The following is a 16,284-nucleotide window of genomic DNA, read 5'->3' on the forward strand; positions in this document are numbered from 1 at the left end:
AGGTGACCTCCTGGACCGGGAAAGCTCAGAGGAGGAGGGGCTGGAGGGAGTTCCAGTTTGGGGCTGGCTGGAGACATGGAGTGAAGGGAAGACGTGGTTGTCTGGATCACTGCCCCCAAAATGGACCTAGCTGAGGGGTCCGGTTCTCTGCACCTACAAACTCTGTTTTAGACCATGTTCCTGTCGTCTAATAAACCGCTGTTTTACTGGTTGGCTGAGAGTCACGTCTGACTGCGAAGTTAGGGTGCAGGACCCTCTGGCTTCCCCAGGAGCCCCGCCTGAGCGGACTCGCTGTGGGAAGCGCAAGGAGGGGCAGAGGATGCTGAATGCTCTGAGGTCAGACCCAGGAAGGTGGAAGCCGTGTGAGCTGTGGGTCCTGAAGACAGGCTGCTCACAGAAAGGAGATTTCCCCAGAGTCCTGACTGGCTTCATGGGGAGCAGTTCCAGAGCATCGCCCATGGACTCTGTGACAATTGCCTTAGTGTTTCTGCAGTCATATTGGCTCCAGGCTGCATCTAGGACAGTGTGAACCATTTCTGGTGATTCCATGGAGAATTCTCCTGTTCAGTTGCCATCATGAAACTTATGGCCTAGCCACAGCAAGCCAGGGCACAGATGAGCCAAAATCATAAGTCAGCTGGGCTTGGAATAGATCCCACTCTATAATGTGACCCTCAAGTGAATAGCTCCCTGTAGCTCTATGTGAGTTTGACCCCGCTCTCTTTGAAGTCAATGAGTGCAGGAGCAAGACCACATGTTGTAAGTTCCAGGGCAGCACAACGCCTACCCTTGTACTATGACTAGCAGATTGTGGGTGCTACTTTAAGCAAGTAAATAATAATAAATAAAAAATAGTTGTCATAATGATTTACGTAGTTCTTTCAGGGTTCAGAGTAGCAGCTGTGTTAGTCTGTATCCGCAAAAAGAAAAGGAGTACTTGTGGCACCTTAGAGACTAACCAATTTATTTGAGCATAAGCTTTCGTGAGCTACAGCTCACTTCTTCGGATGCATGCAGTAGAAAATACAGTGGGGAGATTTTATATACGGAGAACATGAAACAATGGGTGTTACCATACACACTGTAACGAGAGTGATCAGGTAAGGTGAGCTATTGCCGGCAGGATGTGGGGGGTGGGGGGGAGGGACACTTTGTAGTGATAATCAAGGTGGGCCATTTCCAGCAGTTGACAAGAACATCTGAGGAACAGTAACTCATTTGAGCATGGGGTAACACTCACTTTCTGTCTTGTGTATTTGCATGTGTAAGTAGGTACATGACCAATCTAGCCAGTCCCTTGACAATTGAGTCTAAAGCATCTTTTCTTTAACCGCAAAGGCACAACATTCAGAACTCTGAAATGTTGGGTGTAAGGCCATGTCTACACTAGCACTTATGTCAGCAAAACTTTTGTCATTCAGGGGTGTGAAAAAACACATCCTGAGCGACATAAGTTTTCCCGGCATAAGCGCTTGTGTGCACAGCACTGCATCAGCTGGAGATGCTCTCCTGCCAACAAAGCTACCACCAGTTGTTGTGCTATTTTCATTTCGTTGACTAGAGAGCTCTCTCCCATCAGGATAACGTGGCTACACGATCACTCTTACAGTGGCACAGCTGCATTGGTACAGTTGTGCTGCTGTAAGCTTGGAAGTGTAGACATGGCCTTAGTTCAGCTGGATCAACAGACATAATATTAGTTCAGTCTTCTTAAGGTCTAAAGTAGGCCTTGACTTAATTCTGGGAGAGTTAGCATTGACTGAAACAGGCACAGAACTAGGCAAATGTTGAGCGCTTTTGAAAATCTCACCCTTAGTGACTTATCTCTATGACATGCTGTAGCTAACTTCCACTGGAGCAGCCTTGGCTGCTAGTACATTGGCCATTTTCAAACCCTTTTACTCCCTTCATCTGTGCATGAGATCTATAAATAAATTCAAGCATTTTGGTTTCAATAAGCTCCATTCATAACGGCATTATCCTTAAATGGCCTGAATTCTCTATAGTTATATAATGAATTCTTTTCTGTGAATTGTTTGCAAGTCGATTAAGTGCGATCACAGTGACTTAGTTCAGTATTCTTCCACTATGGAATACATTAAAAAACAAAACACTGTCATCCATGAAGGACTTCATAAAATGTCCAGCCTGTGAAAGGCAGTCAGCAATCTGTGCAAGTCACGTTACAAACTATTGTTTGACAGACTTCCCCAAAGATTGGCAGAGTGTTAATAGAAACTGTATGTGGCATTAGAAAAGGAAGAGAGTCAGCTGATGTATGGGAGACCTGAACGTGCAATTCTTCCCACAACCTACTAGATCACATAAAATTTGCTAAATCTCACATTTTTAAGCACCATTTAATGTCTGATAAAAATCTCTCAGGCACTGAATATTCATTACTCAGTAATTTATTGTCCCTTATAATAAACAGGTCAAGAGAGAGATATTTGAACTGTACAAATGGCATGTTTTTGTATAGAGCCACTAAGCATTCAGAAGTTTTCAGTGCAATATTCTACTTGTGCCAGGCATTTAGTTCACTCTGAACAGGATACAGAAGGATTTATTTTTGTTTATACTTCTTCTGGTGGCGTCATTGTTTTAAACACTCACTCGGTCTTCTCTCCACTGTCCTCACCTACACTAGGCGGGGTAGTTCAGACAGGCTTCCTCTGGATTTAGTTCTTAATTTGCAGCATATCAGGCTCTGTTGACTCAACCACAACAATAATCACTCAAGCCAACCTGAGTGAAATTGTCCATTTACAGAACAGTTTTCTCCTTGCCATCTATTAGTAATGTAACATATTACTTAAAGAATTGCAAGATGCTCCTTGAAAATCTTTAGCTGAGATTTTCAAAGCTAATCAACGGATGTAAATGCCCAAGATCCAATCCCCTAATGTAGCTTTAAAAATCTCAGACTTTGCATCCAGTCCCATAGCCCGGCTATCAGTAAATCTCCCATTGACTTCAATGGGAATTCTTCCCCGGTCAGGACTGCAGAATCAAGCTACAAACATTTGCTTTATGTTAGAGCATTAGCCATAAGATTTGCAGGATTTACTGATGAAATCAACTGGTTTTGCTTTTGAAAACTTTATTATTTTGCTTAATTTAGCATCAAGTTAAAAATCATGAACCAAATTCTTCTCTCAGTTACACCACCACTGAAATCAGATAACATAAGAAGCAGACCAAACATTATTCAGGTCTCAGAACTATCCCAACCTCTTTTGAACTGTTCTTGGGAAAAAAGTTAGGTTTTGCTTCTTCATTCTTCGTGTTCACACATCTCTGCACTTTCTTTTTCCAGAAAGAAAAGGAAGCAGAAGAGCAAAAATATGGAATGAAAAATCAATTCTCATGACAGACAACTGCCAGCACAATCTCTTTATCTAAAATTTAGAACAATTAAAAAGAAGGATATGTATTTTTCAGTGTGATCTGTAGGTCTGGATGTAGGATTTTTTAAAACAGCCTTGTAATAATGTGTTTTTAAAGTTTGCACACTTGCTATCAAGTCCCCCCAAACAGTAAGGCACCCATCACAGAACCTTCCTGTAAAGCCAGTGTGAAGAGTTTCTCATGCATATTTTATACAATACTCATTCTCTGTCTACAGTGCAGACTTTAATACTTCCCTCAGGTCCTATTGAATCTGAGGACCAAGGGGAAAAAAAGGAACAAATCCTCCTTGGAACTGGCCTTGGCAACCTCTTCTCTGCAGTGCCCTGATGCAGCAGAGGACTTTAAGCACATGCCTAGCTTTAGGCATGGACTTATGTGCTTTTCTGGATTGGGACTCAGGAGTGGGACAATGCTTCTTGCTCCACCTCAAACTTCGTGTATCAGTGGCATATTAGCAAGACGACACTGAACTCTGCAAACTTTTAATTCCACACGAAAGCACAGTGTGACGGGTTCAGTCACAGAGACCCACTCGGGACTGTCACCTGATGTGCTGAAGTTACCTCTGAACCCATTTTCCCTGCCAGCTTGGGACTCCAGAACCCTCTCTTGTTGAGCCAGACACGCTAGCCTGCTACAACACAGACCCATGGTCTGGACCATGCCCCCCTAAGCTGCAGGCTTTAAGTGAAAACAGCTCAACAGGTTACTTGCCTCCAGCACCCAAACACCCAGCTCCCAATGGGATCCAAACCCCAAATAAATCCATTTTACTGTGTATAAAGCTTATAAAAGGTAAGCTCATAAATTGTCTGCCCTCTATAACACTGATCAAGAGATATGCACAGCTGTTTGCTCCCCCAGGTATTAATCACTTACTCTGGGTTCATTAATAAAGTGATTTTATTAAGTATAAAAAGTAAGATTTAAGTGGTTTCAAGTAATATCAGACAGAACAAAGTAAGTCACCAAGCAAAAACACGCAAGTCTAAGCCGAATACATTAAGAAACTGATTACTGGTAATCTCTCTCTCTCACACACACACAGAGATGTTCCAATAAGCTTCTTTCACAGACAAGGGTTCTTCCTAGTCTGGGCCCAATCCTTTCCCCTGGTACAGTCCTTATTACTTCCAGCAGACATCTTAGGTGGAAAGCAGGGGCTCTCTCATGACTGGCAGCCTCTTTTTGTTCTGTTCTACCCCCTTCTATAGCTTTGGCACAAGGCAGGAATCTTTTGACTCTCTGGGTCCCTACACCTCCTTCTAAATGGAAAAGTACCAGATCTAAGATGGATTTCATTATCAGGTGACATGGTCACATGTCACTGTAAGACCTCATTCGTCATTACCCACGGCCTGGCCCACACGTACACAGGAAGGCTAGCAGGTAAATAAACCATCCACAACCAACTATCCTAGTCAATGGGAGCCATCAAGATTCTAAACCACCATTAATGGCCCACACTTTGCACAATTACAATAGGACCTCTGAGTTATACTTCATATTTCTAGCTTCAAATACAAGAATGATACATGCATATCAATAGGATGAACACACTCAGTAGATTATAAGCTTTGTAAGGTACCTTACAAGAGACCTTTTGCATAAAGCATATTCTAGTTGCATTACAGTCACATTCATAAGCATATTTTCATAAAGCATATGGAGTGCAACATCACACACAGAAATTTCCATGCCATATATTTCCAGTGGCCCTGCAAGAACTCTATACACACTCAACTATCAGACAATATTCATGCAGAAATCCACAGCAACATCTAGTAGCCTAGATTGATCACTTCATTTGTCTGGCACTGCATAATAATTCATTTTTAAACAGAGCTCAACCACCTACTTTAATATTTAATACTATTTTAGATTTATTTATCTTAGGCATTTATATGGCCTCCATCATCATAAGATCTGAGCAGCTCACAATCTTCAATGTATTTATCCTCAGAAAACCCCTGTGAGGTGGGGAATTATTATTAGTCCCCTTTTACAGATGCGGAAATAAGGCACAAAGAGACTAAGAGTTTGTTTACATAAACATTTAGTTCGCTGCAAACTGAAATGTGAATCTTTCCCACATTGTACTGCTGCAGACTAACTGCCTCTGTGGACCCTGCTGACGCACATTAACAGTTTGTTAGTGCAATTTGATCTACTCCTCTTTGAAACAGAAATAAATCAAAGGGCAGGCAGCTAGTCCTAAGCAGGCTAGTGAGGGGTAGATTCACACCCCAGCTTGCCACCAACTAAATATTCCTGTGGACAAGGCCTTAGTGACTTGCCTAGGGTCACACAGGATGTTTGTGGCAATAAAAATGAAGTTGGGTCTTCCAAAACCCAAGCTAGTGCTTTAACCCCTGGACAAGCCTACAGATCATATACCCCCTACATGATGAGTGTGCTTCCCACATGGTGAGGGATATTTTTGGGCCAGGATCATGGTTCAGATTATATTTTTGGTATTATTAAACTGGCCCATACAACTGCATCATCTACATCATTAGTAGTCTCTTCTGCCTTGGCCTTCTAACAGCAAATGTGTATGAAAAGTCATTCCATTTCTTTTCCCTTGGTTACAGCAAATCTATGGATATCCTACTATATATACTATATACTATCCTACTATATATCCTACTACTATCTGTAGCTATGGTTTCTACTCCTTTGCCAGCAGAGTGATGTCTGAGGTTCTCTATTCTCCAGTGTTCAAACTGAACAGGCACATCCCAGAATAATGTAGACAATTGGTTGGATTCTACATATAAGGCTTGGGTAGGGTCTCTCTGCCTCCCCTACACAATGTATTTCAAAAGCACAGTATAGCTGTTGCTCTGGAAGAAATTTGGCAAGGAAACACGATGGGTTTCCATTCTCAAGTGCTGTAATTACTACATACAGTATCTACACTGATGGATTTGAATGGAATGGGAGTAAAATACTGGGGCTATAAAAAGCTTACAGATATTATGATATATTTCTTCAATAATGGAGGTAACTTCTCTATTCTGTGAACAATATTTTACACAGTCCTAGTTAAAACTTTCAATATTTCATTTACTAGCATTTTTATTTGTAATAAATGGGATATCCATCTCCCTGAAGGTGTTCTGTGCAACAGAACAAGGGTGCTGTGTTATTCTGTTCTAAAGTCTGAACATGTACATACACTATCGCCTGATTTTTCCAAATATATTTCCAGTTTTATATTAATGTATACACACACGCACATGAGAAAGAGATGCAAATATGGGTGCTGTAACCACTGAACTGTGTGATATTCTGATATGGTGCCCCCTCAATTTCTCCTGTTGAAACTATTCTACTTTGGATCAAATACTTAGAGTCACTGGACCCAAGAGACTAGGGCACCCACCTGCAAAGTTGGACACCCACAGTCCAGTCCCCTGCTCCAAAGACTATTTATTTCTTCAAAATGGAACAGCTTTAACAGGAGAGACTTAGGGAGCCCCACATCAGAATAGACCATAGTTCCGTGGTTACAGACAGAGGTGGATTAAGATATACTGGGGCCCTGGGCACAAAGAACATTGGGGCCCACACATCTCCCCCCGCAATGCGGCCCTTCCCCCAATTCCTCCTCTTCCCCCCCACAAGGCCCCATACCCTGGCCTGGCCAGAAGCTGGAGCCAGACCATGGAAAGAGCTGCCCAGGGAGCCCAGAACCCTCCACCAGCCCTGGGGCCTAGGGAAACAGGCCAGGGGTTGCTCTTGGGCACCCTGGTCCCTCCATCCAGGGCAGGTCATTTGTTCCATTTGCTCTTGCCAACTGATTATCAGTTGGCAAGAGCAAACAGAATAAATGCCCAGTTTTGCCAAAAATGGGCTCGGAGGGGTGAGCGGCGGGGCTCCGTGCATGGGAGTGGGGCATGGGCCAGCTCCGGGTGGGTGGGGGAGGGAAAGAGGGCATCCTTTACATGGGGGGAATATGGTCACTCTAATCACATCCAGGTTTCAGCTTCTGGCCAGGGCCTCAGGGGGAAAAAGGAGGAGCAGGTTGGCGGTGCCCCCAGGTGGGGAGGAACAAGGGGTGAGGCCAGAGTTCTGGAACTCTTGTAGGGGCCCCCAAATTAGTCAGGGCCCCATGAGCTAATGCATTAATCCACCACTGCTTACAGAATTCCACTGAGAGGTATGGGAGACCCCTGTTCAAATCCTTTCTTCCTCTCAGTCGCAGGGGGAAAATAAACTTTGGTATCTCACATCCCAGGTGAGTGATCTAGCCACAGGGCTAAAAGTTAGAAGGTGGGTGGCAGCACTTTCTTCTCCTCCTCCTGCCAGACCTTGAATGTGATCTGGTCTGGTAGGCAGCTTCTAAGTATGCCTACTGGATTGGGTCTGACGGTGAGATAAGTTGAGGAATGCCAGTCTATCTCCAGACTGAGGATCATTCTGGGGCTTAAGTAGGAGATAGGCATCCGATGCTGCATTGACAGCATCTGCTGCAGTCCCTTGTGCATGGAATGGAACGGTTATGCGTCAAAGTAGCTTTGGGAAGCTTTATCTTTCTCGCTTTTCCACTTCTTTTTGGAGGGGAGTGTATTAAGTAGAACTGGATTTAAAACGAGCTGGGGGGAGGAGGGGAAGAAGTGTTACAAACATTTTCTTCAGATTTGTGTAGATATTTCATTTCAAAGGAAAGTTGCTGAGCAGCTGTAAGGCTTTACATGGCCCTGCCCATTTTATCTACAGTGCACCCTAAAAAATGATGTGCACTACATAATGCACCTAGCACTCCTCTTACAGACTCCCGTATGCTTCCATTATGAGTATTTTGCATTTATTTGTTTTAAAGGAATGGATACAACTTGCTCAGTTTTGTCAAATGAGTGCTGTGCAACAGATCAAAGAAACAGGCCTCTGTGACTTTATGTTAAACAGGAATCTGTGTCAGCTTTTTTACTTCAAGTGCCAGTGATAATGACAAGGCAGATTAGGAAATTGAAGGAATAGATGACGAGGAGTTCAGACAAAGATGAATAGGAAAACATCCAAGCAAGAGGCAGCAGCAAAGGATTTCATAATTTAATTAAGTAATGAAAAGAGTAATGGGTCAAGTGATGAAAACAACAATACAGTCTTTCAAGGCAAGAGGGATTCCAGAAACCGTTTTCCAACTCAGACAAATCAGTCTTTCACAATTACTCTACTGTTAGCAGAATGACTTCTGTTGATTAAATTAGCATGCATCAGGACATTGGACATGCTCTAAGATCTGTAATTGCAATATATTTTAGCAACTATAGCAAATTTGAAGAGGAATGTTCACTATAGTTTTATGCCCATGAGATACTTATGGAGCACCAGTGTGGGATTGAGTTTGCTAAACAAAAATGTATATTAAGAGAATGACATTAAGAGAAGGTTGTACATTTCAGCACAGAAAAAACAGGAAATATCAAAGGCTGCACAAGCAACTTGACAAATGGGAAGAGTTGTGTATACATTATGATACAGGCTGTCAAATTTAGTATACAGACCAGCAGCTGTTGTATAGACATTGCATACCAAAGCTTGCACTGATTTCTGACAAGAGCTCTTCAGCTGCGTTACTGTGCCCCATCCCACTCCTTACTGTCCTCCAAACAAAGATGGTAGGTCCACTTGGCATTTTAACCTTTTCTTTAATTGGGCCTTCTCCCTTTATAGGCACTTTAGACATGACATGGCTCAGACATTGTCTGGTTTTAATTAATATAGGTGTTTTAATTCCCTTATGTTCAAAGAGCTCTGAAGAATAAAGCTTCCAAACCTGCAGAGCAATATTTGTAGCTTTAAAAAATGGCTCTGAGGTCTGCCTCCTTCTGAAGTTTGTTCTTAACAAAGATGGCTACCAAAAATGTTGTTAAAAGGGACCACAAGGGTCATCTAGTCTAACCCCCTGCCAAGATGCAGGATTTTTCAGGTCTAAACCATCCAAGACAGGCGGCTATCCAGCCTCCTTTTGAAAGCATCCACTGAAGGAACTTCCATGGCCTCCCAAGGCAGTCTGTTCCATTGTCCTACTGTTCTTACAGTTAGGAAGTTTTTCCTGAGATTTAATCTAAATTTGCTGTGCTGTAGCTTGAACCCATTGCCTCTTGTCCTGCCCTCTGTGGCAAAAGAGAACAACTTTTCTCCATCTTTTTCTATGGTAGCCTGTGATGGGGTATACTCTCCACACTGGCCCTGAGAGGGTAAATTAGGCCCAATTACCTGCCAAACTGCACCTGGAGGAGGAGCCAGAGAACAGGGGTTGATTAAATGAGGCTCAGCTAGGTAGGAAAAGGAGGGGCCTGAATAAAGCCCAAGAGCAGCAAGCAGAAGAGGGCTGCAGGAAAGTAGGCTGCAGTCACTCAGAGGAGTCAGGCAAATCCAGACAGGGAGGAAGCCAGGAAGGTAGGAAAGGCTCAGGGGCAAAGCAGCAAGATAGGACAGTGCAAGCCTTGGGTGCTGACCGGAGGGCCACTGAGCTGGAACCTAGAGTAGAGGGCAGGCCTGGGTTCCCCTACCAGCCACTGGGGATGTGGCACTGACCAGGCAGAGGACAGTGGCCTGCCTGATTTGTTGTGGAAAGATTTTGTTACATACCTCCCTAGAAGGGGGAACCATGTAGTGACCGAGCCAGAGGGCCGAGTCACGAAAACAAGGCTGCAGTTCCTAGAGCAAGAGTGGTCTACAGAACGATAGGAGGAAGGGAGAGACTCCACTGGTAGAGGGCACAGTGTCTGGCCAGAGCTAACCCCAGAGCAGCCAGAGGGAGGCGCCACTAGCAGTGATTAAACATCATGGCACAGTCTTTCAAGTGTTTGAAGATTGTTATCATGCACCCCCTTCATGTCCTTTTTTCTAAACTAAGCATACCCAGTTTCTTCAGCCTTGATCATATGGTTGGCATCCCATCCCCCTGATCATCTTCGTCACTCACCTCTGGATCCTTTCCAGTTTCTCTACATCCTTTCTACACATTGGTGCTCAAAATTGGACACAGTATTCCAGCTGAGGCCTAACCTGTGCCAAATAGAGTGGTACTATCCTCTCCCATGACTTGCATGCTATGCCTCTGTTAATGCAACCCAAAACTGCATTTGCTTTCTTTGCAACAGCATCACATTGCTGACTCATGTTGATGTTGTGATCCACCACAACTCCCAGATCCTTCACAACAGTGCTGCTAAGACAGTTCCTCCCAATTCTGTATTTGTGTATTTGGTTTTTCTTCCCTAAGTGTAGCACCTTACATTTGTCTTTGTTGAATGTCATTTTGTTGTCTATAGCCCAGTTCTCCAATATATCAAGATCCCTTTGAATTTTAGTTCTATCCTTCAAAGTGTTTGCAACCCCCTCCCTCTGCTTTATATCACCTGCAAATTTGATCAGTATGCTCTCATTCCTACATCCAGATCATTAATAAAGATGTTAAACACAAGACCCAGAACAGATCCCTGTAGAACCCCACTTGAAACCTCCCTCCAATCTGACATTCCATTAATAGCTACTTTTTCCATCACTAGATGAATCAGCAGTTGCCATCAGCTAGCACATAGAGTTATCGGAGGTAGCACAGTCATCTCAGGTCCTGTGGTAACTTTTGGCAAATGTTGACTTTTTAATGGGGACCACTAACAGGAACAAAAGACATGTTCTCTCCACCAACAGAGGCAAATGGCAGGAGGATATTAACAGGAAAAAATCCCGGTTATCTAGTTTTTTGTAACTGTTGTTTTTCAAGGTGTTTTGCTCATGTCCATTCTATGTTAGATATGTGCATGCCCATGTTCACAGTTGTCAGAGAGTTCTGCCTCAGCAGTACCCGTAGGACTGGCTGTGGCACCCCCTGGGGCGGTATATCAAGCACCGCCGGCCTTACACCCTCTCAGTTCCTTCTTGCTGGTGTGGCCACTAAATGGACCTTGATTCATGAGAGGGGCAAGCCTTGGAGCTTGAGATGCAGGAAGTAGTCTAGAATGAGCTGCAATCTTGATCAACAATGCAGCAGGTGAACCACTTCCATTTGGCCATGTAAGTCGCTCTGGTGGAGGGCTTCCTACTTCCCAACAGAACACGCTAAACTTCAACTAAGCACTGCTGCTCCTGCACGTTTAGCCACACAGCAGCCAAACCATCAGATGTAACGCCACCAGGTTGGGGTGCAGAAGACTGCCATGGTTCTGGTGACTGGAGTGGCAGTCAGAATAGGGTTGCCACCGAGAGGCCCAGCAGGGTGCTGAACCATGCTGGCACTATCAGGATGACCTTTGCCCTGTCCTGCTTGATCTTCATGAGGACCCTGGGCAGAAATGGCAGTGGAGGGAAGGCGTACATGAGATCCCCCAACCACGGAAGGAGAAAGGCATCAAACAGGACTCCTCTGTCCAAGCCCCCAATCGAGCAGAAGACGTGGGCCTTCCTGTTCTACCTGGATGCGAACAGGTCCACCCGGGGAGTGTCCACCTGTGGAAGATGGAGCTGACCACCTGAAGGGACCACTCGTGGAGAGATGAGAGCGTCCTGAGGAGGTGATCTGCCAAAGCATTCTTGGACCCAGGAAGGTGAGTGGCTACAAGATGGATATTGTACTGTAGACAGGAGTCCCAGAGCCAGAGGGCTTCCTGGCAAAAGGCCTAAGACTTGGCCCTGCCTTGCCTGTTGATACAGAAGACCATCACCGTGTTGTCCATCAGGACCTGCACCACCCTGTGTTATATGAGAAGTAGAAAAGCCTTGCAGGCCAGGCAAACCGCTCTGAGTTCCCTAAAGTTGATATGCAGGGAACAATAGAGGCTAGACCAACATCCTTGAGTGTTGAGGTCACTAAGGTGGGCTCCCCAGCTCAGGTCCAAGGCGCCTGAGACGAGGGTCACCGAAGAGGTTGGGGCCACGAAGGGACTCCTTCCAACACTGATGCAGGATCTTGCCACCAAACCAGGGATCCCAGTACATTGTTCGGAATCCTGATCACCCAGTCCATGCTGTACCGGTTGGGGACATAGACCAATGCCAGCCATGCCTGGAGAGGTCTGAGGCGGAGTCATGCATGCCGGACCACATAAGTATATGCTACCATGTGGCCCAGCAGTCTCAGGCATGAGTGGGCGGTGGTGAGCGAGTGGGCCCACAGGCCCGCGATGAGGTCCACCATGGCCTGAAACTGAGTTTCGGGGAGGAAGGCCCTGGCCAGAGTGGAGTCGAGGACCACTCCGATGAAACCTCTGTGTTGCACTGGGGTTAAGGTTGACTTTGTCTCATTTATTATCAACCCCAGGTCGTGACAAGTGCAACATATCAAGCCAAGATGCCTCTGCACCTGATCCAGTGATCGGCCCCATATCAACCAGTCGTTGAGGTACGGGCAGATTTTGACTCCCCGACGTCTCAGGTAGGCATCCACTGGTGCTATACCCTTTGTGAATACCCTCAGGGCCGACGAGAGGCCAAAGGGCATTGCTTTTAACTGGAAATGGTGCCCTCCCAACATAAAGCAGAGGACACGCCAGTGCCCCAGAAAGATGGAAATATGCTTCCTTCAAGTCAAGGGCAGCGTACCAGTCTCCTGGATCCAGGGAGGGAACAATGGAGGACAGGGAGACCATGTGGAACTTCAATTTCTGGAGGGACTTGTTCAGGCGACGCAGGTCTAGGATAGGCCGATGCAGCCAGGGAAGGCTGGGAGTAATAGACCAGCAACACCAGCACCCCCACACTGATTCCAGTACTGCCACTGGGGAGGGGCCATGGGCCTTGCTGCGCCAGGACCATGGCAGGTGCTGCCTCAGACTCCCGCATCAGGGGGAATCGCCTTGCCTCAGTGACGGGCTGAAGTCGTGGGCTGACCCCGACCACTGCCCCTCTGGTGATCATGGTGGAGCCATGAGGCCTGAGTCTGCCTACTGACTGTCACAGGTGAGTGACAAGGCGATGGGGAGTAGCGCCACTTGCCAGAGGAGCAGTACAGAGGTGAGTGCGACTGACGCTGTGATCCCGAACGAGCCCTCCAGGACAGGGACCAATGACAAGGAGACCTCCTGGGAGGGGCTGTTTGGCGCCTATGCCTAGGCAACTGATGGCCAGACGGTCATTGGTACTGGTGACATGGCGAGTGTCTCCATGATTCCGGCTTCCCACTTCTGGAAGGTGGGGATCTTGATGGAGATATAGGCTGTCTGTCCGGTGAGCTGGGGCGCAGCACTGGGTCCCAAGGTCGCAGTGAGAAGGACTTGCGTCTGCGATCCAGCAACCTGGGGTGTTCTGCCAGATCATGCTGCAGCAACCTGGTGGCCTTCCCCTTTAGTGCAGCCAGAAGAGCCATATTGGTGACCTGGCGCAACATTTGCGGAGTCGGTCAGCCTTGCTCCTTAGCCACCGAGACCGCTTCGGGCACTGCGGCCTCCTTCACATGCTGTGGTCCTCTGCCTGGGGCAGGGGACGGGTCTCTGGCAGGGCTGATGGGTCCAACCTTTGCAGTACCCCTGTGACTCCCTGTAGCAGGCGCATGGCCTGACAAAGGTCCTTTGCCCAGAGCACCTCCCTCCATCAGTGCTGAGGGGCTTCTTTTCTTAAGAACCGGTGAGACAGAGGGGTGCCTGGCTGAGTCCGCTGCCAGCGGTGCCGCTGCAAGCCAAGGCCAAAGTACTGGGAGTGGGTACCACGGTGGAGGGTTCCGATGCTGGACAAAGAAAGCAGCCTCCATCAGTAATGCCCTCAAGCAGATATCCCGCTCTTTCCGAGTCTGTGAGCAAAAGTTCTTACAGACACGGCACCTGTCCTTGCGATGGCCTTCCCCCAGACACTTAAGACAGCTCTCATGCAGATCGCTGATCAGCATCAGCCAGCTGCATGATGCACGTGGCTTAAAGTCAGGGTAGCAGGGCATGCCCCACTCGGGGCAAAATCCCAACTGGGAACTCTCTGGTTGACTAATACTAATAATGAACTATAGAGAAAATATGTACACCACCACCACAAAATCAAGGGGTAAACTGCTACTGTTCCTGCAAAGCAAGACAAGGTACTCCAGCCATCAGAGGCGGTAAGAAGGAACTGAGAAGGGTGCAGGGCCGGTGGTGCCCGATATACCACCACATGGGAGAGCCTCTCCAGGGGGTGCCACAGCCGGCCCTATGGGTACCACTAAGGCAGAAATCTCAACAACTGTGCATGTGGGTGCCCACACAACTAAAATGGAATTGACATGAGCAAGCACTCAAAGAAGAACACCACTTGCTACATTCCACTTGCATGAATCTGTAGTTTTGTTAAATAAATTGGTCCCCCATCAAATTGAATGAAACAAACAATACACCTCCTTCTCTAGTAGTAACCGAAGCGGATCAATGAGCTGGTGCTTTCTCCTAGAGGCTCTATGTTGTGTTCCAGAACCTAAGCTCTTATATAAAAAAAGATAAGCCTCTAGCCTTAATGGTTGCAAAGATATCCTTCAAAATGTAAAGACGTAAATTAGCGCAGTAATGTCTGCTTGAAAGAATATTTTTAGGAGGTCTGAATTGCCCCATCTATGGCTAGGGGGTGATAGCTCTGATGCCTAATGATGCTAATCTAAACAAATTTTGTTAATTATTTCATTGTTAAACAAAGAACTCAAGAAAGAAAAGTAGTATGATAATCAAAGGGTTTTACTTTGATCAAAATAAATAAAACTAATTATGCAATACAATAAAGTACTTAGAGACAAGGTAGATGAGGTAATATCTTTTATTGGATCAACTTTTGTTGGTGAGAGAGCCAAGCTTTCTGAAGAAGAGTTCTGTATAAGCTTGAAAGCTTGGCTCTCCCACCAACAAAAGTTGGCTGAATCAAAGATATTATCTCACCCACTTTGTCTCTCTAATATTCTGGACCTGCACGGCTACAACAACACTACATGCAACAGATACATGACTGATATACAACGTTGTACGTCACCTTAGTCTCCCTCACAGTTTTTCCTACATCAAAAATACACCGGTCTTGTATTTTTACATCTACAATTCAAGCTGATAAGATACAAGAACAAGACATACCTAAAAGTGAAGATGAACAGCACTGTGTTTAGTGCACACATGAGCTACAATTACTGAACAGATAAAGGAAGGCTTCTTATCTTTTACTTTGGAAGCCTGAATATGCTATGAAACTCAAGAGTTTAAGTACCATACTAGGAACAATCTAGAGAGCAAGAAACACTCCCACACAGTGCCAGAATTATCATTCTGTCACAGTCTTACCTGGACTGGGTCTGAGACAGAAGACTTTGCAAGCCTGGGAGTGCCAGATGTGCAATCAATATTTTTGACTGGAAGCAGTTTCAACTACAACATTAAAACTGATACTCTTTTCAGTTACCTTTTTTAAAATATAAAATATTGAAGATTACTAACCATCATTCCCTTCGAGCGGGCTGACTTTTTTTTTTGAGCAAGAAGTGTTTATTAAAAGACCTTTTCTAAACAAAAAAAATCATGAAAAACAATTGACATTTTCCAATTTTTTTCTCTCTCATAAATTTTTTTTTATTATTGACTTTTTTAAAATGTTAATTTTGATCAACATTTTGATAAAATTTCCAATTAAAAATGCCACTTAAAAATACCAGGGGTGAGAAGCAGTATTTCCTGCTGTCCAAAAAGAACTAACTATCCTCACATTAAAATAACTGTAGAAGAGTCTCTGTAGAGTCCTGAAGTTAGGAGCCAGATTCATAGCTGTTGTAATCAATGTAGTTCCACTCAAGTCAATGAAACTCTTCCAATTTACACCAATTGATAATCTGCCTGTCATGAATTGTGTAGCAAGTGTCCTCACTTTCTCTGCTCACCCCCAAAAAATACCATTTGCAATTACTGGTCAGCCAAACATTTT

Source organism: Lepidochelys kempii, chromosome 3 (assembly GCF_965140265.1).
Source record: "Lepidochelys kempii isolate rLepKem1 chromosome 3, rLepKem1.hap2, whole genome shotgun sequence".
Lineage (NCBI taxonomy): Eukaryota > Metazoa > Chordata > Testudines > Cheloniidae > Lepidochelys > Lepidochelys kempii.